The 25,952-nt window shown below is 44.6% G+C and overlaps 1 long non-coding RNA gene across 10 annotated transcripts in view; it reads right to left on the bottom strand.

Annotated features, from left to right (window-relative positions):
• LOC117220074 (uncharacterized) overlaps positions 1 to 25,952 on the bottom strand; it is a 292,358-nt gene that overhangs the window by 8,087 nt on the left and 258,319 nt on the right. For 4 of the 10 annotated variants that reach the window (XR_013034290.1, XR_013034294.1, XR_013034291.1 and 1 more), the window contains one exon: positions 13,220 to 17,405. The exons of 1 other annotated variant lie outside the window; for it this stretch is intronic. This is a non-coding gene — a long non-coding RNA (uncharacterized LOC117220074). Of the gene's footprint in view, positions 1 to 13,219; positions 17,406 to 17,959; positions 21,044 to 25,952 lie in introns of those variants that run through there. 5 more of the 10 variants (XR_013034295.1, XR_004490172.2, XR_013034289.1 and 2 more) reach the window with 2 other exon arrangements.

Genomic DNA, 25,952 nt, shown 5'->3' on the forward strand with positions numbered 1-25,952 from the left:
TTAAGGAGTCTTGGCCCGAGAAAACGAGAAGGTAGAGGGAGAGAGAGAAAGAGAGAGAGAAAGAGAGAGAGAGAAAGAAAAAGAGAGAGAGAGAGAGACGTGGTTTCTTTGATGTCAGGGCGATTCCGCGACCTCCCACGCCCTCTCCTTCTAGATTCCGCTCACGTTTTATCAACGCTGCTCAAGGCACTCCCGCGTCCCTAAAACGGGATGATAAAGGGTTTACGGGAGCGTTAAAAGTTTATGCGAGGCACTGATTAGTGGACGATGGAGCCTCGATCGGGGAACCTCAAGCGAGGAAGAAGTGGGCGACTGTAATTCTCTCTCTCTCTCTCTCTTAGATTCTAGGTAAACAAAGCGTCTTGGCCAATCGAAACTAATGCAATAAAATTAAAAAAACTAGTGCAATAAAATTTAGAAATTCTGTTATTTATTTATTTATTTATTAATGCACGGGCATGAGCCTTGGTAAAAGGGCAATAGATAGAATCTTGCTAGAAGCTTGATAGAATCTTAAGGTCAGATGACAGTGACCTCAAAATCCCGCAAAATACATAATGACTCAGAATTGTGCAAATGAAATAGAAAAATGAAATGAGAACCTAAATCACGTTTTATGGCAATATCAATTTGTGAATCACAAAGAAAAAGAATGAATCAAATCACTACACACATTGGGCTATCAGTTGCCGTTAAATGTTGATATGTTCATCATATCTTTACCGAATATCAAAGCTTGCCTTTGCAGACTTTCCTTCTTCAAGGACTGCAAAGGATTGTAAATATGAATATTTACTAGAATTGATTACTTTTCTACGAATACGTTATTTTAAAGACCTTTTTTATTTATTATTTAAACATGTCAAACCCGTATTTAGCTACATTTTACAAACATACAGAGAATAACATATTCGTACATTGACGTTGTTGAAGGTACGATTCAAGGAGTTAAATCCTATAAAGCGTTCCATGAAATTCTTTTAAGAGGTTCGAACAGTGTCTAAGAGCTATCCATAATACATTTCCAATCATCAAAAGTTATCAAAAGCAAAAGTACTATGCATAAAAATCCGCAATCCAACGATCACGATGTGCCCATATGGAAAAGTTTTTCGACCGCTGGTGACCAACCTTGAGCTCGATACTTGATAACCAATAGCTACAGGCGCCGGCATCGAACTGTCGAATATCCCGCAGCCGTTTCGTTCGAATTTACTGATTCGTTGGCCGGTGTATGGTCGAATGGCGACGAAAGCCCAGTTTCGCGACTAACGGTGCAACGAAGGCGCCATTGATACGGCGGCCGGAAGTATGGTTCGCGGGTGTTCGGCTCGCGCGGATGTTCCGCGCAAGAAGCATGATATCGCAGACGGTGAACGGCGCCGGAACAGGTTGGAACGAGGCACGGCTCATTTGAGCCGAAATCGGGCTCCAGTCGAACGTAAATCGCATGGATATTTTACGGGAACAGCGGGCCAGATTACAGGCACAATTAGCATGAGACTACATAATTAATAACTCGATTAATGCGTCGAGGCGGAACGTATGTGCAGTGGTGCACGGTATGCTACCGAACCTCGTCCGTCCATCCGTGGCTACGTACGTTCGTTTGTCCCGGTCACGATTCGTGATCTCCTATTTACGGCGGGTAGCAGTTACGACTCGTAATCGATTGTCGTCGTATAATATCGGCGTCGATCCCCGTTCACGCTCCGGCCGTTCCCTCGCGGCCAGATCGAGAGAGTTCATGCGTGTTTCGGCTCGCCGAAACTCATTAGCGCCACCGACTCCATATTCCAGGAGGGAAGTCAGACGGCCCGCCGATTCCGGCCCATTGTTGCCCTACGAAAATCTGTTGCGCCTGCGATCGGCAACCCAGATGTTGCCAGGAGGTTTCGGAAACGTTTCGTTGGCCATCGGCTTGTATCAACTTCAACTAATTTCCAAAACTTTGATATCACAGGTCACTTGTGAGCGACACTAATTATTCGCTAGTTATATAAAATTCAGTTTTGTTAAAATATATTCGAGCAAAATAGACTTTACTAGGATGTTTACAATGCAGAAGAGTTCGAACAGCATCCACTATGATACATTCCTAGCCTCAGTTTCATTAAATGAATTACTTCGATTTTGTGGGGCGACTCGAAAGACACATGTAGACATACGATAGATACAAGCTTCCTTTCTGATTTAAGAAGTTATGACAATTGAGAAAGTTCTAGCTACTGTAACAACGGGTTAACGAATTGTAATAAGAATTGAGCTCCATGTATAACACGAGTACAGTTCACGTTACACTCGTTGCACGGATTATGGAAGTACTTCGATAAATTTCAGCGGAATTTTCAGTTGTCGTTCCACGTCGCTGCAATTATGCCCGCCCCGTTCAGGATCGCAGACGTTCCGGTTTCCCCTAAATCTCGCAGCGAGAGCGCGTGTCCGCTCGCTCCAGCGGAAAAGTCGTCGCGCGAGTGTTTGTCGATAGGACAGTGTTTCCGCGCGGCTACGTCTCCGCAGTATATCACCGAGGGCACCGATCAGAAAGACGCATAATGCATCGGAGGCCTTGGAGCGCGGAGCGGAAGCGGGCGCGGTGCTTCAGGGCTGCCAGATGCACGTCGGCCGTCGATAAATCCCCGCGTGGAAGATTTTTCTGGACGCGAAGCTTTATCGTTTCCTCGGTTCGTCCGCTCGGCTCGGCTCCGCTCCGCTCGAGAGGTCGACGAGGAATTAGAGGAGCGGGCCGTGGCTCGATCGCGTACACAGGTAGTCGGTATCGGGGAAGATTTATCAGCGGCCCCGGAGTCGGGGAGGCTGATCGGGAAAGACAACCGCGATTGAGTTACGTTGATTTTATTCCGCATTATTCCTCCCGGCGCGGCCGCGATACGGAAACCGCTTCTTCGCCGGATCGGGGAATCTTATTTTCCGCGATTCCGTCGCGGCTCCTGAATCCGCTCCTGAGGATTCGGCCCAGCCGCGCGCCGGGATTAACGTCATTGCGGTTTTTAAGCAGGCAATTTCCTAATTCGGTTGTGCCCGGGGATCCCTGATTTATCGCAGCGCCTGCCAGTTATTCCGGACTCCGCCGCTGATTTACGACACGGTTCCGGTACCGTTCCACTTTCCGCGTCGCTTTCCTCGTATCTCGCCGCTTTCTTCCAGCCGAAACGCGAGCCGAAGTCGCCGCGACGCCGTTTCACCGACGTGCTCGCTGCCGAGCAGACCGGGCTCCGATTAGGCGCCAGGCTTAGCCGAAAGACTGCTCTTCGACCGTAAATCTGTTCGTTCTTTTCTATAAGAGATGATAATGCTGGTTTTTAATCGCAATTCTTAGCTTCGACTGTTCGAAACTCCAGTTTCATCCCTTAACTTCGATGAGAATCAAATGCGCACGATCATTGACATTCTTGAAAAGTCGCTCTGATTAGGTTTGATGCAGCATGAAGAATAAATGAAAAGAGTTCGAATAAATGCTCTGAATTAGGAAGAATCCTTTAGCATATATTCTTAATGCTGCAAACATAATTAATTGCGTTCAATGTCGGACGTCGGGTCGCGTTATCCCAAGCATTGCCGATGTGTTCGGTACTTTTTTGTTCTTCCTCGGCAGCTATTGATCTAATTTCATTGAGAATGACTTCTGAGACCTGGACAGAATGGCCTTTGATCAAGTGTTCTCCATTAGGAAGGATCCTGTTGCCGTAATCCCCGCGTTCTTTCACTTTTGCGTCGCCATTTCGAAAGGGGAGGTTTCCCTGGGGACCAACTTGGGAACGGAAGAGGGACAACCGCGGCCGGAAACTGCGTCCTCCTTATCCTTCTTATCCTTATCGTGGACGGATCGGAGGATGGAAAAACGGTTCAACGTCCCTGGGCAGATTCATTGAACGCGAATACGTTCACGGTGCGTGCCACGCATCCGCGTGAGAAATTCGATGTGTATTGTGCCCCCGGGGGGAAACGCCGAGGGAAACCCGTCTCGGGCTACTCCCGTGGCGCGTTCAAGTCAATAATTAGTTATAATCTCGGTGTAATCGTGGCGCGATGCGATGCGATGCGGCGCGGCGCGGCTCGGCTCGGCTCGGCTCGGCGCGATTAACAGTTATAATCAAACCCGTTATCGGGGAACGTAATCGCGGCACGGTAGCGGCAATTAGACTGGCTAGAACGAACGCCGCGGACAGACATACAATGAGCGTAATGAGAAACGTCTGGTCTGGGTGCTGGGGCTCTCTTCACTCGTCTCTCGTCTCCGCGCTGCCGTTTCCTGGACGCTTGTACACGCGTTTTATATTTAGAGTTATCGGTGTGAAACGCAGTCACCCTCTCGCGGCGCACCGTTTAGAATCTCATTTGTTGCCCTGCTCGCTCTTAATGACGGACTTAATTATAATCCGCAGAGGAACACACTGCAGAGAAGGTTGATGGTCGGAGAGCCGGGGGTTGATGAAATCCGAAAGCATAACGCTCGCTGCGCCGGTGTGCGGTTTCCGGCTGGCGGTTTCGCCGATCCGTCTCCCTCTCTCTCTCTCTTTCTCTCTCTCTTTTTCTCTATTCCTATTTCTCTCTCTTTTTCTCTCTCTTTCTCTGTTTCTCTCTTTTCTGATTTCTTTCTCTCTCCCTCTACCCTCAAATCTTTCCGTTTCACGCTCGATCGAGCTCGCTCGTCCTCGCTCATCCTCGCGCGCGGTTCTATATTTTTGCACGGGGCTGCGCGAAATATAATGGGCCATCGTGTGGCTTCGGTTATGCCAGCGACCGGGGAAACTGTTGTTTCTCCGCGCGCGCGAAAACACAAGGTATGCCCGCGCGTGACTGCCGCGGCGGCTTCCGATTCACGGTGGACTGATCATCGCGCGAAAACACGGGCGGCTTGTTTTTGCAAGCGGGAAACTCGATTGGGGGGTCCGAACGCCGGCATGCCGCGCTGCTGTTTGTGCAAACATGCTTCAAGGATTTTTCAAAGCTATCCTATCTTTGCGGTCGCGCGGCCCTCGCCGATTCCAAAACGATCCTTCGATGGCCGACTTCGAGCTTCCTTCTGGCATCGTTAAACAGAGTTAAACGTCGTGAATCGGGCACCTCCGCTGTACAAATCTATTTCTTTACGATCTTTCTGACGTAAGACGGAGACAAAAATATTGTCAGGCGTTACGGCAAATATCGGCACCTTAGAGTTCAAGCAAACCTTGTCAAGCTTTGCACTTATTTTCTATCAACGACGTGACATTTGTTTATCAACGAGACTTGTGGCTGTAAATAAGTGACAATTGGGATCGAAAAACGTATCACTCTAGCGACAGTTCATTTAAATTCTGTGGAACGTCACATCTATTTTCAATCAGCGCTGTGACATTCCTTTATTAACGAGATTTGCGACCTCGCACAGACGTCCAAGGGTAGCGACAACTATCTACAGCCCCGGGTTCATTCAAACACGGTCCAACAATCGTGCAATGAGGATTTCAAGAATCTGGATAAATCTTCATAAGTCTTCCCAGTGGAGAAATCCTTCTTCCTACGATGAAATCATTGCGGACAGAGCAATTCTATGCAATTATGATCGTGGTCACAATTATACGACAGTGATTGAACTAGAATATTTAGCTCTCGCGGGGTAATTTTGGTTGACGGTTGAGCAGTCAATATATCAAAGTGCGTTTGCATTGCCAACAAGTGTCTCGATCGATCATCATACGTTACACTATTCCGAGCATATAATTAATTCGGCTGGCATTTGGCTATCGGGAGCAAGGGGCCACGAAGAAGCAGCTCGTGATCCGAGCTATAACAGGGTCGTGGTGTTGTTCGCAAAGAAATGGCCGAACGTGTAAAGGAGGGAGGAACGGTAAACAGAGGAATCGAGAGGAGAAAAGCAGAGAGAGAGAGAGAGAGAGAGAGAGAGAGAGAGAGAGAAGGAGGGCGAGAGAAGTAGAGAAACACCCTCGGAAGGATCGTTTCGAGGTTAACGAGGAGGGCCGTGATTCCAAGGGGGTGGCTAGAAGAGACTGCAAGGGTGGCAGCGTAGCAGATAATGGCGGGGACAGCGAAGGCAGCGGTAATGGCAGCCCTTGGGACATCGTCGCGATTCGAAGGATCGACTCCGGCGAGGGAACGCTCGTTAGCACCTTCTAACTGTCCGGGATCACGGCCGCGTTTATGGATCCTGTCAGGAGGTGTCCAACCCCTGTCGTCTTGGTCGACTCGGTTCCCTCTCAGACTAATTGTATCCCCTAATTGACGGCTATCTAAGAGACTCGTCGTAATTTTTCCGGAATCGTGCCGGTCAGATATCCGGTCCCGCGGGAGCGAGCAGCGGCCGCGGATTTTCGGGTCCGTTGGCCAAGGAATTATGGTCCCGATAAATAACCCGGCGCGCTTGTCCACGCCGAAATTATAATACTCGTAAACGTCGCGGCGACCCGCTTTATGCGCAGCCAACGATAATTTACAAAGAACGGCGGCTCGCGCTTAATTATCCTGGTTGCGTGCGCCGCCGCCGCCGCCGCCGCCACCGCGGCTGTTGCCGCCGCTGCGCTTTTCCATCGGCCGGTTTTCCATTGTGCTTTCAATTAATTTTAATTAGCCGGAACGGTGCATCTTCTCGCGCCGATCGGCCGACGCTCTCGGTAAAAATAATACTCGCGTTCCCGAACCAGCTCCGTATAAATCAGCCGCGCGGATCTCTGCGCCCGCAAATTGGAGGATTTCATGGTTTCGGTTTATAAATACCGTGGTCGGCACGGAAAGAAACGGGTGAGGGAGGGGTGACACGTGGGTGGAGAAGAGCGGAGGCGAGAGAAGAAAAAAATATAAGAGACCTTTGTCCTTTCTGGTAGCATTCCGTAAGGCCTCGGCGATATCCAACGGCGATGGTCGTTAGATCGCCGTTATCGCCGTCGCCGTTAGTTACTCCACCTATTGTAACAATTTCATAGAGGTCCGTGCAGGGTGTGTAAAACCCTGCAACGGCCTCGCGTGTCGGAAGACGATAGTCGTCACAGTGACTGTTATATCAAACGGGGTCGAGATTGCGATAACGACTGGAACATACGTAGGATACACGGTTTACGTACCTACACTCCCGCGGATGTAGTTAGCGGGAACGTACTTTCGTCCTACGCACGAGAGGGTTGCAATGTCGTAGGACCGTTCCTCCTCCTCCTCCTCCTCCTTCTCCTCCTTCTCTTCGTTCTCCTCTACCTCACCCCCTATAGCAGCCCATTAAATTTTTCCTCCATGCGACACCGATAAATTGCCAGCGGGAAAAGGGTTCTGTGTCGTAGGTAAATATAGTTTAAATCACAGGCTTGGGTGGCTGCGTTCCCCGAGGATAACGGTGGCAACGGTCTAATACAAAAGAACGTTCTACCTATTACGGTCCCGCGAGTTCGCGTAAAAATTGTGCTTCCAGCGAGCTTGTGTAGGTTGTACTCGTTTCGAGAAATTTCGGGGTGGTAGCATCTAATCTTCGTCTGCTTTTACCTATTTATCTACATTTTTGGGTAAGTAACAGCCTTCGAGGTTGGCGATCAAACATAGCTAGCAATCAAATATAGTTTGCAATCTTTAAATTTGCGAGCTACGTGCAAACCCCTGTCTACGGAAACTGATACCCAAATCGCGGATTTAGATGTTTCTACCCTATTTTTACCGGGAATCAATTTCGACAGAAATGACATTCTTCGAAGTTACATAAAGATACGCAGCTCGATGGACAACTAAATTAATTGATAAATTAACTAAATTCATTAATTACTGAGAAGGGAAACTCGCTTATATAAACAGGCTGTTGAAAAATATATACAGCTTCATTTACGTTAACCTAGCAGATCAAACGACAGGTTCCACCTTCTTTATTTTACAATTATTGAAATTGCAAAGACGATAACTTTAACCTCGTTCAAACACAATTTATAATAAAAATCGCGGTATATTGAAATAAATTCAGTTTCGTAACATTTTCAGCATTCTGACAGCGACAGATCCCTACCATAAAAATGCTTAAATGCTTCCTTACGACTAATTCAAATATCTACATGCTTCATAGCTAGATATATTTTATTCGAATAACAAATAGCGAATACAATTTTCTTCGAAGAATTTATTCGAATAATATCAAAACCTGTCATTCTTCATCAAGACAGAAAAACTACCGTGTTTAGAAGAAGTATCTATGCATGTTAAAAATATTGTTAAAGATAATTACATAAAAAATCTCGACTGTCCAAGTGTTAATGAGTAAATCGAACGGTTGTTAAGTTTAACCTCTCGCGGGACTGTCCTGTCTGCAGATCTTTTCAAGAAGGTCCTAAAATCGTCTTGTTAGTATCGCATCGCTTAAACGTTGCCCAGAACACGACTCACTAGAAAAAGAAAGGCGTAGCGAGCGTTTTCCGGGTGACGAAGAGAAAAGTTAGACCCCTCTGGGGGAGGATGTAATTTCTACGCCAGTGGTCGGTAGGTGGTACGTATGTAAAGGAAGCCCCAGTTCTACGTAAGCCGGAACGCCGGGGTTCGTGGTCGAAGCCAATCTCAGTCGACGCTGGCCATTTGGCGTTTCCTCGGTCGTGCCGGTCGTGCACACACGAGCTTGCCTTTTATTCCGTTTAACCCCTGCCTCCGAGCACCCTGGTTCGCCACCACCCCCTCGACCACCGCTAGGTAGGAGCTAACCAAGGAGAGAAAGAGAGAAAGAGAGAGAGAAAGAGAGAGAGAGAGAGAGAGAGAGAGAGAGAGAGAGAAGGAGGTAGAGGCCAGGGCAGCTTCCTAAATGATTAATTACCGATCTCCATCGCGCGGAGGGATCCCGCAGGAAGGCGGGTCGTTGGACGGCCTTAAAGTAAGCTCATTTCTAAAACGGATATTCCGTGTTCCGCGTGCCATGGAACGGCATTCGGTGGCCCCCGACGGGTAGCTGCCACTTGCCCGCCGACCGGCAACCCCCTTCGTATCACGCTGCCTCCTAGAACACCCTGCAACACCCTAGAACACCCTACAACACCCTACAACCTCTTGCAACACCCCGTCCGTTGCGTAAGCTCCGCAGACCGACGTCGGTTCCTTCTTCGCGTGGCTCTAGCTTCGAGGAGATTGCGAGCTAAGATACCGCGGCGGTCTGGCCCCTCGCGTAAATGAAATGCGCTACGTGCCACGAAAAGGAGAAAAAAGCCAGTTGCTGCCTTGTTTCGCTGATCGATGGCTCGGCACACTAGTTCTCGCGCCATGCCGCCGCGCTCCGTTTTATTAACTGCCCCTATTTCCCGCCTCGTCCTCACCCCCATCGCCACCCGCGCGACCGCTCTCGCGGGAAACTTTCTTCCGGTCAGAAATTTTTGGCGACCTCGAACCACATTCTTACCTATCGTTACGTTTGTACCTTACCCTTGGTTACCGCGAAGGTTTTCTGGGAATTGTTTAGCAGCTCGACTTTGTGAGACGTTAGCTGAAATACAGTCGTGGATTACATTTTTACGTTGAAATGCGACGACTTTTAAATAGTCTCGCCACTGATCACACCGGGAGAACTTTTCCGTATCACTAGATGGCATCGTGTTTATTTTTTATTGAAACGGCCTTATGCAGAAATGTTCATGTTGTCGTTTGCAGGGTCACGCGATCGTAAGCACGCATCTTTGAATAACCTTTTTAGTAGCATGAAGACGCTATTGCCTATCATGTCTGCGGAATAAAGTTATACCTAAAAGGAAATAAGTTTCACTTATTCTTTAGATTTAAAATGAAATAACTATTCGAAAGTTCAACTATTTTTGGTCCACAACCAAACGATTCGAATTTTTCTGAGATGATAGAAGGGATTATAGGTAATCATTATACAGGGTGTATATCATTATACAGAAATGTCTCGCAATTCGGAAATGGGGATTCCTGCGGTCATTCGGAGTAACTTTTTCCTTAGCGAAAATGCAATCCGCGACTTTGTTTACGAGTTATTAACGAAAAACAGTGACCGATGAAAGGCGAGGTCAGCTGGCACGAGACGGCCCAGCCAATCAGTAGAACTGGGATTCGCGCGCTCGTTGATTGGGCCGCCTCAGGCCAGCCAAGCTCGTCTCTTATTGGTCAGTGTTTTTCGTTAATAACTCGTAAACAAAGCTGCAGATTGCATTTTCGCTAAGGTAAAAGTTACTTCAAATGACCTCAGAAACCCCCCATTTCTGTCTTGCGAGACATTTTTAAGACACCCTGTATATAGTGTCTTTTCTTTGCCGAGGTTGGAAAGAAAGGGGAATTTTATCGAAGGTGTTTACACAGTTTATGAAACGTCCAGGATCCAAAAATGAACTATGCTAGGAGTACAGAAAATACGTACTTGTTTGCTGATGGAATATGTGTGCGATCTCATAGAGAAACGAACCTCCAACAATGAAGAGAATACCTGGTAAAAGATTGCTTCTCAACTGCCATTACGCTCATTAAGATCCACTCAAAGATCGCTGCAAATTGCATAAAACTCACCTGATTGTTCACAATGAAGTATTCCCTCCTATTCCTTACTTTCAACCTGGTGTCCCTTGTATCCGGTGTCCTAGTCTTCCTCCGTAAGGTCGCGAATAATTTCATCGAAAAAGCGAGACCATACCGCGGAGAGACGAAACAAAAAAAGAAACGTAATATCGGTGAACGACGATTCCCTTCCGTCGATCTTTCCATGCTCTCTCCTCTCTATCGTCCCTCGTTCGTTTATCCTCTCTCTCTCTCTCTCTCTCTCTCTCTCTCACACTCTCTCTATCTATCTATCTCTCTGTTTGCGCTGGTACTCGCGCGCGGGCGCGTTTTCGTGCGATACGCTGTGTTATCGTTTGCATTGCAAATGGCAACCCACCCCGCCCACATTCAAACACACCGAGAAGAGGGCACGAGGAGCGTGCACGTTTTATGGTGGAATCGGCCGCGTGTGCGAGTCCTCGCCGATATATCGAGAGACCTACGCAGATGAGTCACGGGGAATCGGAACAACCCTAACGATGCCCTCTTAAGGGGACGGACCTGTCGAATTTCGACGCGTCTCGCCACGCACTCGAATTATTTTTCCCGTGGCCGAGGGGAATCCCAACCCTTAGGATCATCGCCACACGATTCCTATAGTTTTCAGATTTTGCGGATTTTTCACTGATCCAGAGATTCTCGATCTTCTTCGTTAGAATATTAAAAACGCACCGATGCTTTGCCACATTATTGAAGTAACAATGATTACACCGAATCTGAAGCATGTCGTAACTTTCGTCGGAAGATGTAAGGAAGATGTATTTGTCATTCTTTTACTGTTGCAACTATAGTTCAAATTATTGAAATATTTTCAGAACTTTTACACCGCGGTGCATTATTCTATAACTGACGAGTCGAAAATTATTCGAAAAATAATGCGATAAAACATTTGAAAAACAGGTAGTCGTAACAATTAACACGCAAGAAATGAATCAATAAACTATGAAAGGACACTATATATGTATATTCTATCGTTATTATTCAAATCGATTGTTTTCTGAATCAATTCCTGTACGCATAAATACTTCGATAAAGATAAATAATAGAGATAAACAAATAATAGATAACTTGTTACTCGATTAAATTCTTATTCGGATCACTTGTTCTCTAGATAAATTGTTATTCGATTCGATATTCGTTCAATAGTGTCGAGTACAATTTTATTCGTTGGTCATTATCTCTCATCCGTCATCCGAATAAAATTTTGGAAACGACAAATGGACTTTCAATAGTCGTGTTTATGATTCTGATCGAATATTTTCCAGAGCCAGTATTTTGGTCTCTCGTGTGGTTCTAGCAATGTATTACGTATAATATATAGCAATATATTATTATTATTTACGTTTGTAAACACGAAGTCCTAGATCCCATGTAGTTTCAAATGGAAAACCATTGATCTAATCGCTTGGAGAAAACCGACGAACCATCGGAAATTAGCAGTAATTTTGAAAACGCGTGAAAGGGACCTTGATGGCCATCGACGGACCTTGACGACCGTCAAAGCCGCCTCTATAAAAGGAGCTCTCGGCCTCGTTCCTCCTGCTGTTCTCCGACACTGCGATGCAAAAGAGGCGGGCATTTGTCTCGCGCTACGGTCACGCTAGTCACTTGCAATATCGCCGGCGATCGATACGAGATCCGTGAATAATCGCGCGATCCATTATCGCCCGTCCCGTTCTTTAATGTCTGCGTCGCTAACGAAATGATTTATTAACGTAACCGCGATAGAGAGCAAGAGTGAGAGAGAGATAAAGATAGAGAGAGACTCGCGTTTCTCTTTTTTTTGGACGCGTGTTACGTCGACCACGTTCCGCCGTCGCGTTTTCCCAGGCAGATAAGGGACCGCAAGGAATCCGTCAAGTCGCGGGACCCGCGACGGACGTCCGTCAGCCGTCGGCAAGGATCGCCGAAAGACGTCGGGCAAGATCGACCGATGCCTCGTTAGAAATTCCGCGCAATCATATTCGAGCAAATAATTCGTTAGGCCCTCGTCCCGCGGCTTGTTCGTTAGTATAATTAAAATAAATTCAAATGACTTTCTTGTCCCCTGTCTTTGGCCCTCCCCCTCTCGTTCTTCCGTCTCTTGTCCTTCTTAAATCCGTTGATTAGTGCAAAAATCCGCTTACAAATTAAGCGAGGCCGACGCGGAGAGGCACCGAACTCCCTCGGGTGGGACGACGAATACCGGAGGAACCTCCCTCTAGACAGCCGGGAATCGGGCCGGGGAAGGAAGAAGAGGGCCCGAGGAGGAAGGGTGGGTACTTTAATATCTTAAGTAAACCTGGCTCCGGATAAAGAAGAGGAAAAAAAAATAAGTCCTTCGCGAGAGGAGAGGGGAGCCTCGTGAAAGGAAGCGGGGGTGGATGCCACGCGAAAAACATGCGCGCCGAATTAAAATACGAGGCTGGAGGGGAGAACAGGCTCTGTCGGGTTCGAGAAAATATTTTCTTCCCTCGACTTCCTCTCCGGTGCCCGGAACGAGCGGCTCGATGTTTGCTTCGATGATTTTTACCTCGTTGCTGCGGCTCCCCACTAGCAAATTATTATCCGACTCGAATCGACGGTCTCAAACGCAGATATGAGGTCATTAAGTAAGAAATGCATAGATTTTATAGCAAAATTATAGGGCGTAGTATGCAGTTCATACTTAATTACCTAACACAAGTACCGGTATATTAACATCTTGCACAATAACAAGTCAGACTCACGATTATATGATTATTATTTATTCATTAACGAATGCAAGTACAAGAAGATTCTTAAGTCTAGATCCGAGAGATCTTACAATGACGCAAAATAGGATAATTAGTGGACTGCGGATTCTATGCGTTTATGACAAAATTGAGTGGCTACAGATTTTTTGAAACAATAGAAATTTTAAAAGAATTTAAGAATGTCAATATATTGTTTTTAATTTATTAAAATGATCAAAGGGAGAATGAACCTGCTATATATTCTCTATATTTTGAAATTGATGCAGGAAATTTCTATTTTGCATAAAAATTCTTCAGTCCAATAATTAGGTCTAAAACCCGCAAATAAAACAGAAGGAACAATCAAATCGTTAAAATGATTAACATTGACAAAGATACGATATAAGGAATTAAATCAGCCATGTAGTGTTCTATGAAATTCTAAGATGTCTAATCAGTATACTGTGGATTTTTATGCAAAATGAAAATTGTCTGCACAAATTGGAAGGTGCAGGAGCTACAGAAATATTTATTTCGTTATTAAATAATTTTAACGAGTTGGAAATAATCCAACAATGTTGTTAGATTTTCTAAATGTTTTCGCTGCTTTGGGATTGATCTACACATGTTCGTTATAAATGCGTTAAATCCGCAGTCTAATGAGATCAGAACCGCCTCGGTGTCCTCGAATTCAAGGGCGCGAATAACAAACTGGGTTAAATAGAAACGCAGTCTCACTTTCGACGTTTCCGACGGACTGCGTGCGAGGATCCGAATCATCATCATAATCACCCGCGGTTTACAAGTTCGGCATTGAACTCTGCGTCATCCTCGGACACCCTAGGCTTGCCTTCTCGACGAGGATGATTCGCAGAAAATGAATAGCTTCCCGGTCGGGGTTTATTTCGATCGAGGATGTAGCCCGATTTTAAGAGCGCAATAAACACCGTCGATTCCCGACGGTCCTGATTCCTTGGAGCATCTCGTTAAGGATCGAACTCGATAAAAAGAGGAGGACGTTCGGGAGGGCGGGGAAGGATGGACGCGCCCTTCGGGGACGAAAGGCCGTGCTCGCAGGAAAGAAAGAGGAGGGGGGGAGGGGCTGGGGAGACGAGGAGGAAAAGAAAGCGTGGTTTCCTTAATGAGAAGTACAGAGTAAAGCTTTCTTTGCGCGTCCTTTTGCCTGGAAGAGCGGTCCCCTTGCAGCCGAGCCACGGGGCGAAGCTTCCGAGCCGCGTGTAGAGAGCGCCGCCGAGTCGAGCCGAGCCGAGCGGAGCGGAGCGGAGAGGAGCCGAGTCGAATCGGATTCGCGGCTCCGTGTAGACTTTTTTTCCGGCCGAGTGGCCGCCGCTGAAATGCTTCTTGTGTAAGTAAAAATCTAAAGTGACTACCGAGATCTAAGTTTTAATTAGTTTATCTTGGCCGCGTGGCCATTGAATATTTATGAGCTATCGCGGCCCGCACCGCGCCGAAACGAACCGAGCGGAGCGGAGCCGCGAGAGAGCAATCAACAGAGAAACCGAGGGAAAGAGAAGCAAAGCGAGAGAGAGAGAGAGAGAGAGAGAGAGAGAAAGAGGATCGGCGAGAGGAAGGAAGAAGGTCGAGGAGCCGCGCGGACCCTCTCCGACGGCGGGGGATGTTGCCAGCAAAGGGGACGAAGAATGAGATTCCACCGGCCATGGAAAGGAACCGCCTGTGGTTACTGTCATCCCGTGGGATTTCGCTTTCGATGCTTCCGTCGAGACGCTATCCTGCAGGATATAATTGCATGGCCCGGCTGCATGGCGTACGCCCCCGAAGAAAAACGGTTCTCATTTCCTTTCGACGTCCGCCGAGACTGGAAACTGTTCTTCTTGCAGGGAGATCCTCACTGATGGACGGGGATAGGTAGAGTTCAGAAGTTGATCGCTGGATTGGGGCATAAGTGGATAAGAAGACGACCAGATGGATAGGCGAATAGATACATGAACAAGTAGGCAAAAAGACGAGTGGTTCAGTAAATGAGGTGATGAGAATAGACCGGCGAATAAGCAGATAAGTAGCTGATAAAATGAAGGAATAAGCAGGTGAATAGACGAGTAAATACATGGACAAGTAGATGAAGAGACGAATGGTCGAGCAGAGAAGAAAATTAAGAGGTGAGGATAGATTAGTAAAAATGAATAATAATTAATAAAAAATTTGATTAAGAAAATTAAAGGACGAGGAGCTGAAGAATTGCGGACACTGATAGATAAATGGCCGAATAGATGACTATATGAGTAGATAAATAATTGACTAGATAAATAAATGAGAAGATTCGTAGACTAGTAGATCAGTGGATAAATAGACGAGTAAACGAAGGAGTAAACAGACGTTTAGACGAACATTGTCACGAAATCGCAGATTATACGATTTACGAGCCTGCGGCAACCAGAATCAACGTTTTCGGATGCTTCATCGACTGTTCATGAAGTAACGAGGAAGACAGGCGTGGTCTCTGGGTTCTAACTGGCATGAAGAAATACTTGAGACAAACGTATCTGGGCCGAGTGGAAGTCTTTTTCTCGTCCTCGGTATAATTCGTGGGACGAACGAGCGAAATTCGGGGGTTGCAGAAGAATCTAGGAGCCAGAGAAGGGCTGGAGGATTTGGATCCAGCTCCGGGGAAACAGCGAAGAAGGAGGAAGAATCTATAAGTACATAAATCTGCGAAGTCGAGACAAAGAAGACGGCTGCGAGTGGAATTTATGGCCGTCATCGTAAAAAGCAGAAGCAGTGCTAGAAAGAATTTTGATTCCTGGCAGATTCAGCGCGAATGTAGGACCTCGATTAACCGGCTTCGTTGGTGCTGAAAGAGCCCAAGTAAGTCGAGACCAATCGGATAATCGAGATCTAAGGCAGAAAAACGGAAGATGCAATTTATACATTCAATAGATATTTTATTTAACAAGAAACATACATTTTTGTATAATATATATATATATATTTACGTTTACAACGGCATCCTTTCTTGGCCGCGGGTGAAAATCGATCAAAAGGTGACTATTAAGAAGACGTTTCGGATCATCATTTCAAAACAGTCTTTTAGCAAATAATATTGTTACGAGTTACTCCATTTCTCTCGCGTCGCGGCATTTTATTTACAATAAAGAATATTAACTATAACACAACTCGATACAATTATATCTTAGATCTTTCAATTCGAAATGTTGCTCGTTCGACGGTCCGATCTCGACTCTTCGATTGTCCGTTGGTAACACTCTTCCGTGGCAACCCCTATCTTCTATTATTTTTAAAGGAGTTGTTCACAACAGGGCAGTTTCACATTACAGCGACTTGATTTGGACAAGTCGCCGTAACAATATGATCAATTCTACTGAGAAAGTAATCACAATATGCTTTTAAATTTTAAACATAAAAATTCAGAATTACGATTACAATTATTATAAAAACAAATATAATTGTTAAATTATGAAAGGAGACGAAAAAGATGGCCGCGAATGGAATTTATGCTTAAACAGAAGCAGAGCTATAGCTCCAGCATATTCGGCACGAATCTTCTGATCCTGCGGAACGGAAGCCATCGTTGCTCGTAATTCGTGTTAACGGATCACCTTCTGGTGCCACTTATCTGGAAAAAGAACAGGGGATGGGAAAAACAAAGCGGGGAAGTGGGAGGAAAGGATCGTCGCCGATAAAAAGTGTTCCGTCGGCAGCCCGTTTGCGAATATTCGGGCTGCTCGCGAATATTCGCGACACGTTTATCTACACGGCAGCGCACACGTGCTTAACGCGGCGCGCCGCGTTACAGATTGTCGATTCGTATTTACATTTTAATAACTCGCCCCTTCTACCTTGTCACTCTCGTTCTCTGTGCACGGACGAATTCGAGCGTCACCGCGGATGGATGCGGGACCGCCTCTTCCTTCCTGCACCATCCACCCGCTCTTTCTTCCCGCGAATCGCGATTCCCGGCACACGCCGCCATTAAAAAGAATCTGCTTTTAATGCCGGCGGCCTCTGTCAACTGAAATCTTTGGCGTGGTTCGCGCCAGCCTGGGAAACTCGCTCCATATTGCGGCCACAGTGGTTCCCCGGTAATAAAGTGGCCTGTGAGATGCAGCGAGACCTTACAGAGCAGCGGAAGCTAGTTTGTTTGTGATTCCATTGGCCGGTGACTGGATGGTGCTCGGTGGCCGCGGAAGAAACGCGATGCTATAGAGAAAATGCTGTGTTAGGTCGAAATTATTATTATTAATTCAGTTATGCACAAAAGATTTTATGAGATTTTTTGCTGATATTTAACACTAGAACTACCGATACTGTTTTATAATAATGACAGGTTTGGATTTATTTAAATTTTCTATGATTTTTATTGTAATATATTCTTGAACGAAGAAGTTTTGATATACAAATTTCTGGCAAAAACATTTTTATAGTATCAGGAATTGTAAAAGAAATCATTTTCACTTGTTTCGTAGTTGTAGTGTTAACACTAAATCTACCATGGTTTCACAGTTTTTGTTTCAAAGTTTGTCGAAATTACAGAAATTCATTCAAAGAAAATGATTGATAGACGAGATGTCTAAATAAATATAATCTTTTCATCGTTATGATATACGTTGATATTTTTAGAGTTCGGTAGATTCAGAGTTTAGGAAATGAATAGGAATAGATTCTGTTTGTTATTTTATAATTAATACTTTGTATATTCTTTTAGATATTTATCTTTTGTACTGTACTTTCGCATTATTTTTGTGAGACTGGTATAACTGGGAAAATAATTGAAAATTTATTCTTTTGTGATTGCATCGAGTCGTACATAACACAGTAACATTATGTATACTTAAAAGCTTATATCGCACAAAGAATGGCATGTTACGATAATTTCGACATTCGGTCGCGTGCGTTTCAAGCAACAATTTAATGTAAAAATTATTCCTTACAAGCTGCGTATTCACTTTTTCTCCTTTTCCTTCCGTTGCATATTTCATCCAACCTGAATGCTACATTTCTTTCATTTTTATGCAGAATTACAATGATTCCATCTAAGTATTAATTTTCTAGCGACATATTGAAATTATTAGTTATTTGTCTTAGGTATAAGAAGAGGACCAACGTCGGTCTTAACAAATTAGACTCAGAAACGTGCAAAGGAAATTTGATATATGAAACGATTAATCCACGATAAAATCTCGTACGGTTTTAAATATAAAATTATAAAGAAGAGACAATTGATTCAGCGTAAGTGTAGCATGAAAAGGTACGAAAATCAAGCAAGATTTTACACATTTAACATAGCTATTCCCGACGTATGTATATACGAGGTATAATAGCACTATCTCAGTTTGCTTGAGTCACATGTGAAACAGTAAAAACATTAAAAAAATTTAAAGACACTGTTTCATTATTTTCAGTAAAATTATTAAGAGAATATATGACTGCAGCTGCTGTGTTCTGCAACTGATACATACAATTTTTATCTCCCATAAAGATGCGCACCGGTAGAGATCCGATCTACCGATGAGATATCAATCGTCTTTCCTTTGAATCGATAGAGCGAGATGAGGGACGATGTGCGAGCAGCAATAGTTAATCGAATGCGCATGAAATTTTCGAATTAACGAGCTCGCCTCGTAGACGCATCGCAGCATGTAACTCTTTCATAATTATTATATCATCGAGCGGAGCGTAGGGGTTGCTTGTTCTCCACCCCCCTTCCCCCCGGCTTCCTCGTTTTTAATCGTGCGCCGCCGCCGCGATTATAATAATTCGAATTTCAAATGCGACCGCGGTATCCAGCTGCACCGGTGACCACGCTGCGTTATAGTCAAATATTTTTCTGGTCATTGGATCTGGTCCGGAGGTCTACTGGCTCGCGAGCGGCGAAACGATAATTTTTGATATATTTAACATTACCGGGTAGCACTGGCTGCGCGATCCCGCCACGGCCTCGTAATTATCGCCGCGTGGTATATTCGCGCGTGGCCGCTTATTATTACGTACAGCCCGAACATTTTATTCGTTTTAATAATCACCGAGGCGGACGCACGCTCGCTCGCTCTTTTACGATCTCTGCAAAATTTACCCGCCGCACGCGGAAGCGTTCCTGAACAAGTGTACTGGGTGTCCCGACTGATATTCTAATTAACACGTTGCTTGCCCCGGCCGTTCAGCTATACATTTCCAACATCTCAGAGCTATGATTCGAGATTTCCTAATGAACTGTTCGATTCTAACTGCGATTTAGTAGTCTGTAGCTGGGAGTTATTCTAATAATAGCGATCTAGTCATTTATTTCGTAATTTGCGATAGGATATTTCTGTAGAAAAATATTTTCTTATGCCCAGATCTTATAAATTTTCAACAATGTACACGAGTGAAAATTCTTTTATATAGTTTCGAATGTGAACAAGAAGCGTATGATTCAATTTTTCAAATAATGCTTAAGTACGCCACTTTTGGAGTCACTCAATCTTGACGAGGTTTTAGATATTGAAAATTGCAGTTTTTAGAAGTAAATCTGCGTTGTGATGAAACTTACCGTCTTACTTACTGAGCAATTTACTAAAAAATGTCCAATTATCAGTTTGTGATTCTTAAAGCGGTATTAAATAGGAATTTATAGGACACCTCGTACGTGCAGTGGCGCGTAAATATTTCCCGACAGATTTTTTATTTTCCATTTATCTAGCGACAGAGACGTGTTAATACCTTTTCCACAAATTTAATTGTCAAAGATCTTGTCATATATTTGAAATAGTACCTCTTTGAAATCCTAAACATTCCCGTTGTATAATTATTAGGTCCACCGGAAAGTTCTGTCCGTTTAAGAAATGAAAGGAAATAATAGATTTTTCATAAATTTAGTAACATTTATTGTACAATATAATCTCCGTCGTTACTTATGACCTCTTGCCAGCGTGACGGCAATTTGTGAGCAACATGTTTCAAAAATATATGTCTCAAATGAACGTGTGCATACCTATCGAAATTTGCAATGACATTGTCAGACAGAACTTTCCGGTAGACCTAATATTATCAAAATCTTACTGTTAAGTTCGAAAATATTAAATGCTTTTTAAAGGAAGTGACTTTTTTCAAACATCACCGATCTTCCCAGCTAGGAATGCGGGTAAAGCAGCACGTTAACAGCAGCAAATAAAACGCGGCTCTTTACTTCCCCGTCATTCTATGCACCCTCCGTTAAACCTTGCATCCGGGATCGGAAAGAACAAGTCACTGTTTCGCGCGCCACCGTGTATTTGTTTCCGAGTTTCGCCGATCCTCGGCATCCGGAAATCGTTCTAAAATTATTCGTCGTCTGGCCGTTGTCCTCTGGCCCGTTTTATTATCGTGCTATCGGCCGGCGAGGAAGAAGGAACGCGCGTCGGCAGCGTCGGGAGAGATCATTTAAATTTAAAAGGACCGAAGTTCGAAGTTTCAGCCGGGCCAAGGAAGAAGTTCGTTGTCCCTTCGTCGGGGCCCGCATCGGCCGCATTTGCATGAGAAAAGTGTTCTACGATTCCTTCGATTACGCACTCGCCACCATGGCCCTGTCACGGCTCACATTCTGGGAAACTCTTTCAGAGTGTCCTCCTCTCTCCTTCCCGCTGCTTTACTCCTTGCTCTTCCTTCTGTCTTTTTCGCTCTGTAACGATGAACTTTGCCGATAGACGCGACACCGTACACGTGTTCCATTCACAGTGGGGTTGGCCGACGGCTCCGCTCCTTACCCAAAGCTGTTTTTACACTCGACGCGTTTGATCCCGTTTCTTCGTCGCTCAATTTTTCTTCCCGCCGGCTCGTCGATTATTCACCAGCTTCCACGGCTCCCTTTCCTACGTTCCAGCCTGAAATACAATGTAAATGTCTCCAGAAATTGCTTGTGAAACGCGTCTCGAGACCGCGGCTAACCCTCTCGCCCCGACGATTCGACGCGATCGCGTTCTCCGGTCTGTAAACTTTCTTTTAGCCTCATCTCCATCTCGTTATAATTTCCGACATGTTTTATGCTGTTTATGGAAAGGCGAGGCGATTCATGATTTGTGGACGATTAGAACAAGCTCGGTTAAAGAGGAATGGTTTGCAAATTCACCATTTTTCTACTCTACTCATTTTATTCGATCTATCTATGGCCAGCTTGTAATGAAGAGCTTTTCCGAACAAATTCGATACAAGAAAAAATGTTTTCTTTCTCTTCGAGTAAAATATGAAACGATGTAAAAAACATTTGTTACGTCTAACATCCGAGTGCGCGAACGACGACTTTGATTTTGGTAAACCCACAGTAACAACGAAATTGCGCTAAACATTACCAAGCTGTTGAAAACATTCGGCGCGGGTGCATTGTTAAAACTGAAGGATACGTGCATGCGACATGTCGGAGCGAAAGGGTCAATTATTTAGGACCACAATTACCGTTATCGGTGGAGATTTAATTGAATTTCAAGAGACACGCAACTGCTCGATTTCCAGCGAAGTACGCGTGCAGATACGGACGCGTACACACATAGACGGCCATATTTGTTGGAGAAGGTATCGATAGGTATCGATAGGTTATCGGGCGTCGTTCGGATCCGCTTTTTATATTCCCCGGACAAATATTTCGCGCGTGTTTCCACGTAATCCTCTGCCCTCTCCCGGAGAGCTGTGTGCCACGAACCCACCGCACACCGGGCTCTCTCTCCCAATGGAGGTTGATATTGGCGGTTGATTATCAATTTTCTACCAATTTGGTTCCACTTGTAGCGGCGCCAGCTTTTGTCCCGCTAATCACCCCTTGGCTCCCGCTTTCGCCCCCCGCCGGGTACATCCGATCCGCTTTGCATATTACGCCGCGATATATCTCTACTATTCTGCATGACTTGACGAGTCCCACCCCGGACCGTCGCCTTTCTTCTCGCCCCCTCTGCAAAAATTCTCTCCGCCGCCACCAGCTAAAGAGCGCAATTGAAAAAAATAACCGCGTTATAACTCGCTGCCGCGGCGAGTATTACCATTGGGGGGCGCGGAACTCTTTTCTTTTAATTAGGGACGGCAAAGGGCCCGAACAATCGACCTCGGATTTGCTGCTTCGCGATCCTTTAAAACTTAAACCTATCTTCTTCAAACGGCAGAAGCATGACTAATGATTGGACTGCCGATTTTATGCATTTACAATCAGGATGTGTCGGTGAAATGTGTAACAGGAGAAACAGTAGATTATTTATTAACCACTATTATTGAGTAGGTTAGAATCATAATGGCGTGAGTGAGAGATTTAATCCATCCATGTCAAAGTGTTAAAATATAAGTGAAATAAATTATAAAGTTATTATACACTAACTTAGCTCTGAATTATCTTAACGATAAATTTGATTAGTAAACAATACATGTGTTAACAAGCAATAGTACTCTTTTTTCTCTCAATGAGGAAAATGGGTCTTACGCCGTTATGTTTTTAAGTCGCTCAATTATTAATAGAAGAAAGTTTTCTATTTTGTTTCTGTTCCTTGCAATCGATTCCAATTTTGCGTAAAGATCCGCAGTCTATTGATGACAACTTCGCCGTGGAAAATTGTCGCAGGTGATTGCTACTTTGTTGGTCTATTCGCTAATAATTAATGACAACTACGGCATAAAGTTTTACGCATTTCAAGCAGTTGCGAATTTGTAAAATACAAAAATATTCCTCTCGTATTAATTTCCATCGAAGACTTGTGAAAATGGATGCTTGCATGGGGTTACAGACGACAATATCTCATATTTTGTGCACGTAAACATTAAATTAGATTGCGCAACATTCAAAGCATCTGTTAATTTTCTTAGCTAACAATAACTTCTTCTCGTATTCCATAAACAGAACGATTTGCATTTAACAAAATATTCCAGGTGCTCGCCGCGAAAGTAGCTCAACGCGAATTTAATTTCAATTTAATCCGAAGCGCATTCGACCTGCATTGGATTTTCTGTGGAAAAGAGGGTGCACGTATAGTCGATAATACACGAAAAAAATGATCGAACTCGTGAACGGCTCAATTGTTATAAATATTTAGCGTAAACCTTAATTTCGAACGAAGTCCCCAACAAGCGAATCTGATCAATTTTGCAAACTGGAGTTTCCGCAAAGGATTTTATAGCAAAAGGACGGTAATTCCGATGGTATTTTCTCGTGAACGGCCGGAGGATTCGAAGGCGAGGCGGAGACGACGATGGTTTTCTGCTCGAGTCGAAGAATGCGGTTACAGCTTTTCGCGAATTAACCGGGAGGCGAGCGAATGCGTCCGCAAAACAACAGAGGGATCAAACGTGGACGCTTATGGGATCAGCGATCTGAAAACGTTGTGTTGTTTCAGGTGAGCCAGCTCTCACGCGCCACACCCTGTTTTCCACGCTGGTTCCTCCCCGTCCGCCCGCTCCCTCCGGCTTCAGACCGCGCGCACCCTCGCCGCGACCGATCGGAATTTTGAAATCGCTCTCGGTCTACCGGCTAACTAAATTCTCGTTCCTCTGAAAAATACGAGCGAGCGTTCCCATCGTGCTCTTGCGTCCGAACCGCTCGCGGAAACGTCCTCGATCGACTTTCTGCGAATCATTCATTAATCATCGGTATCTTTTATTTTGCTTTTCTCGATCCAAGACAATTTTTGGACTTGCGTTTGTGGGCCATCGGCTGACTGCGATGTCATTTATTTTGTCATAAATGCATAAAACCCCCGCAGATATGTTAAAAGAAGAGATAACTTTCTATTTAGTCTTTATATCTTGCAATTGACGCATTTTATCTTGCATAAAAATCCGCAGATGACCGGGTATAGTTTAAAACAGCTGGCAAACCAACAGAATTTAAGCACATCAAATTAGTTTCAGCTCGTCCAAATTATACGAAAGAGTGATTGCAACTTTTATCCGGATCTTGTTTCTTGTAATTGGTGCTTTTCTGTTTTTCATTTCCACAGAGAATTTAACACTGACGAGGAGGGCAAATGTGGCAAAAGTACAGTGATGCGTATTAACACGTTCCGTGCCGAGCTTTTTTTACTCGAATCTTCACACTTTGATATTTTACTAAAACTTGATGTATTACGTGCAATTATTAATTCTCGTACACATAACAACGTAACAAAAACTTATCAACGCCCATTCTTGCGGTGGAAATTGATTCTTCGGTTCTAAATTTCTTGTAAACAATTTGTTCAGTTCACTAAGTAAACATTCAAGCGTGTACCATGGATGGTACACGTGGCACAGAACGTGTTAACACGCGTAATAATCTGTTATAGAAATCGATATATTTTTTTTATTAATATTAGTATTGTTTAAGCATACAAAAGGAAAGGAGTGACAATCAAGCGAGTCGATCAATGCCTCCTATCATCGATACTAAACTAGTAAACTTACTGGCGTCGTTCATTCGTCCCGACGTTCATCGAGATTTATTCGCCATTAGCCGCGCAATCAGAGGGTGTATCGTCGAAATAAAACTTGCGGGGGTGTGTCGCTGCGGCCATAGTCGCGGCTGCTCAAAATTCCACGGAGCTGTCGGCAATAAGCAGTGTATCACCGTATCCGAGAGCATTAAATGCCGCTTCGCGCGCGTTTTCTCGGCTTAAGCGGAACGAATCGGTATCTCCTCCCCGTAAAACAATTCTTATGCGAACGTTGCTCCGCGATACTAAGTGCTCAAGCAGCGTTCTAATTGAACATCAGTGAAACAAAATCGTTGTTGTCCAGCTGATCAATCGACACGGCAATACACAAACAAAACAAGCTTTCTGTTAACTTGGTGTTTCGACTTGTGGCAAACGTTTTGACAGACATTGATCGAAAGAGTCTTAAACGACTGAAGTAGAACGAATGGCACTGCCTCAAGAATAGTATCGAACAACTACGCTGACTATCCATCGCTGATTAAAGTGACTCTAAAGCCGAATGAATGGATTCTCTTATACGGGAAGAGCATCGATCTTTCAAGAACAGCACCGAACAACGATAGTGACTAATTATGGTTGATTAAAGTGGCTACAAAGCAGAATGAATGAATTTTCTCGCACAAGAAGAGTTTCGATCTCTCATGAACGACACTGAAGGAGATCGCTGCTTGAAATGGCTAATTAAAGTGACTCTAAAGCGGTATAACGAGTCTAATCTTTGTACTAACCAGTGAGCAAATTAGGCCATCTTCTGGTAGACTAGGTGCTACAGTCCTTTATTTTTGAACTCTGAGAATAGTCTTGCTCGAGTTCTCTCCATTTTTTAGACACAGGGAGGTCTTCAATCTCTCAAGAATGTCATTGAACGATTGCACTAGCTATCGACAGCTTGTTAGCATAATCCAAATGTTAAACGAATAAATCGTTTGGCATCAATTGACACTTTATACTGAGTAGTCAGTAGATTATGACATCTTGTGCTAGGAAAAGTCTTACTCGAATTTCCAATTTTTGTGACATCGGTGGAGCTATAATCTTCCTCGGTAATAGATAAAAAAAGAAGGCTAATTGGAAAAGCATAAGTTTAAAGCAAAAGTGGTGTAAGCCAATCTTTTCCTCGGTTGATTCGATACCGCCGTTCTCAAGCTTAACCTTCATTTCGTTTCGTATAGAAGTTGTACAGGTGTATCTCCATCGGTTTCTCCGTAAACAGCAGAACGAATAAGAATCATTCACTCGAATATCTGCAAGACTGCTCTTAATCCGGAAATTAACCCTTTCTGCTTTCAACGATCGAATTGCAAGATTACATACTGAATTGTCTCCTAACAGCGACCACAAAGTTATC

The sequence above is a fragment of the Megalopta genalis genome, chromosome 10 (assembly GCF_051020955.1).
Source record: "Megalopta genalis isolate 19385.01 chromosome 10, iyMegGena1_principal, whole genome shotgun sequence".
In the NCBI taxonomy this organism is placed as follows: Eukaryota; Metazoa; Arthropoda; class Insecta; order Hymenoptera; family Halictidae; genus Megalopta; species Megalopta genalis.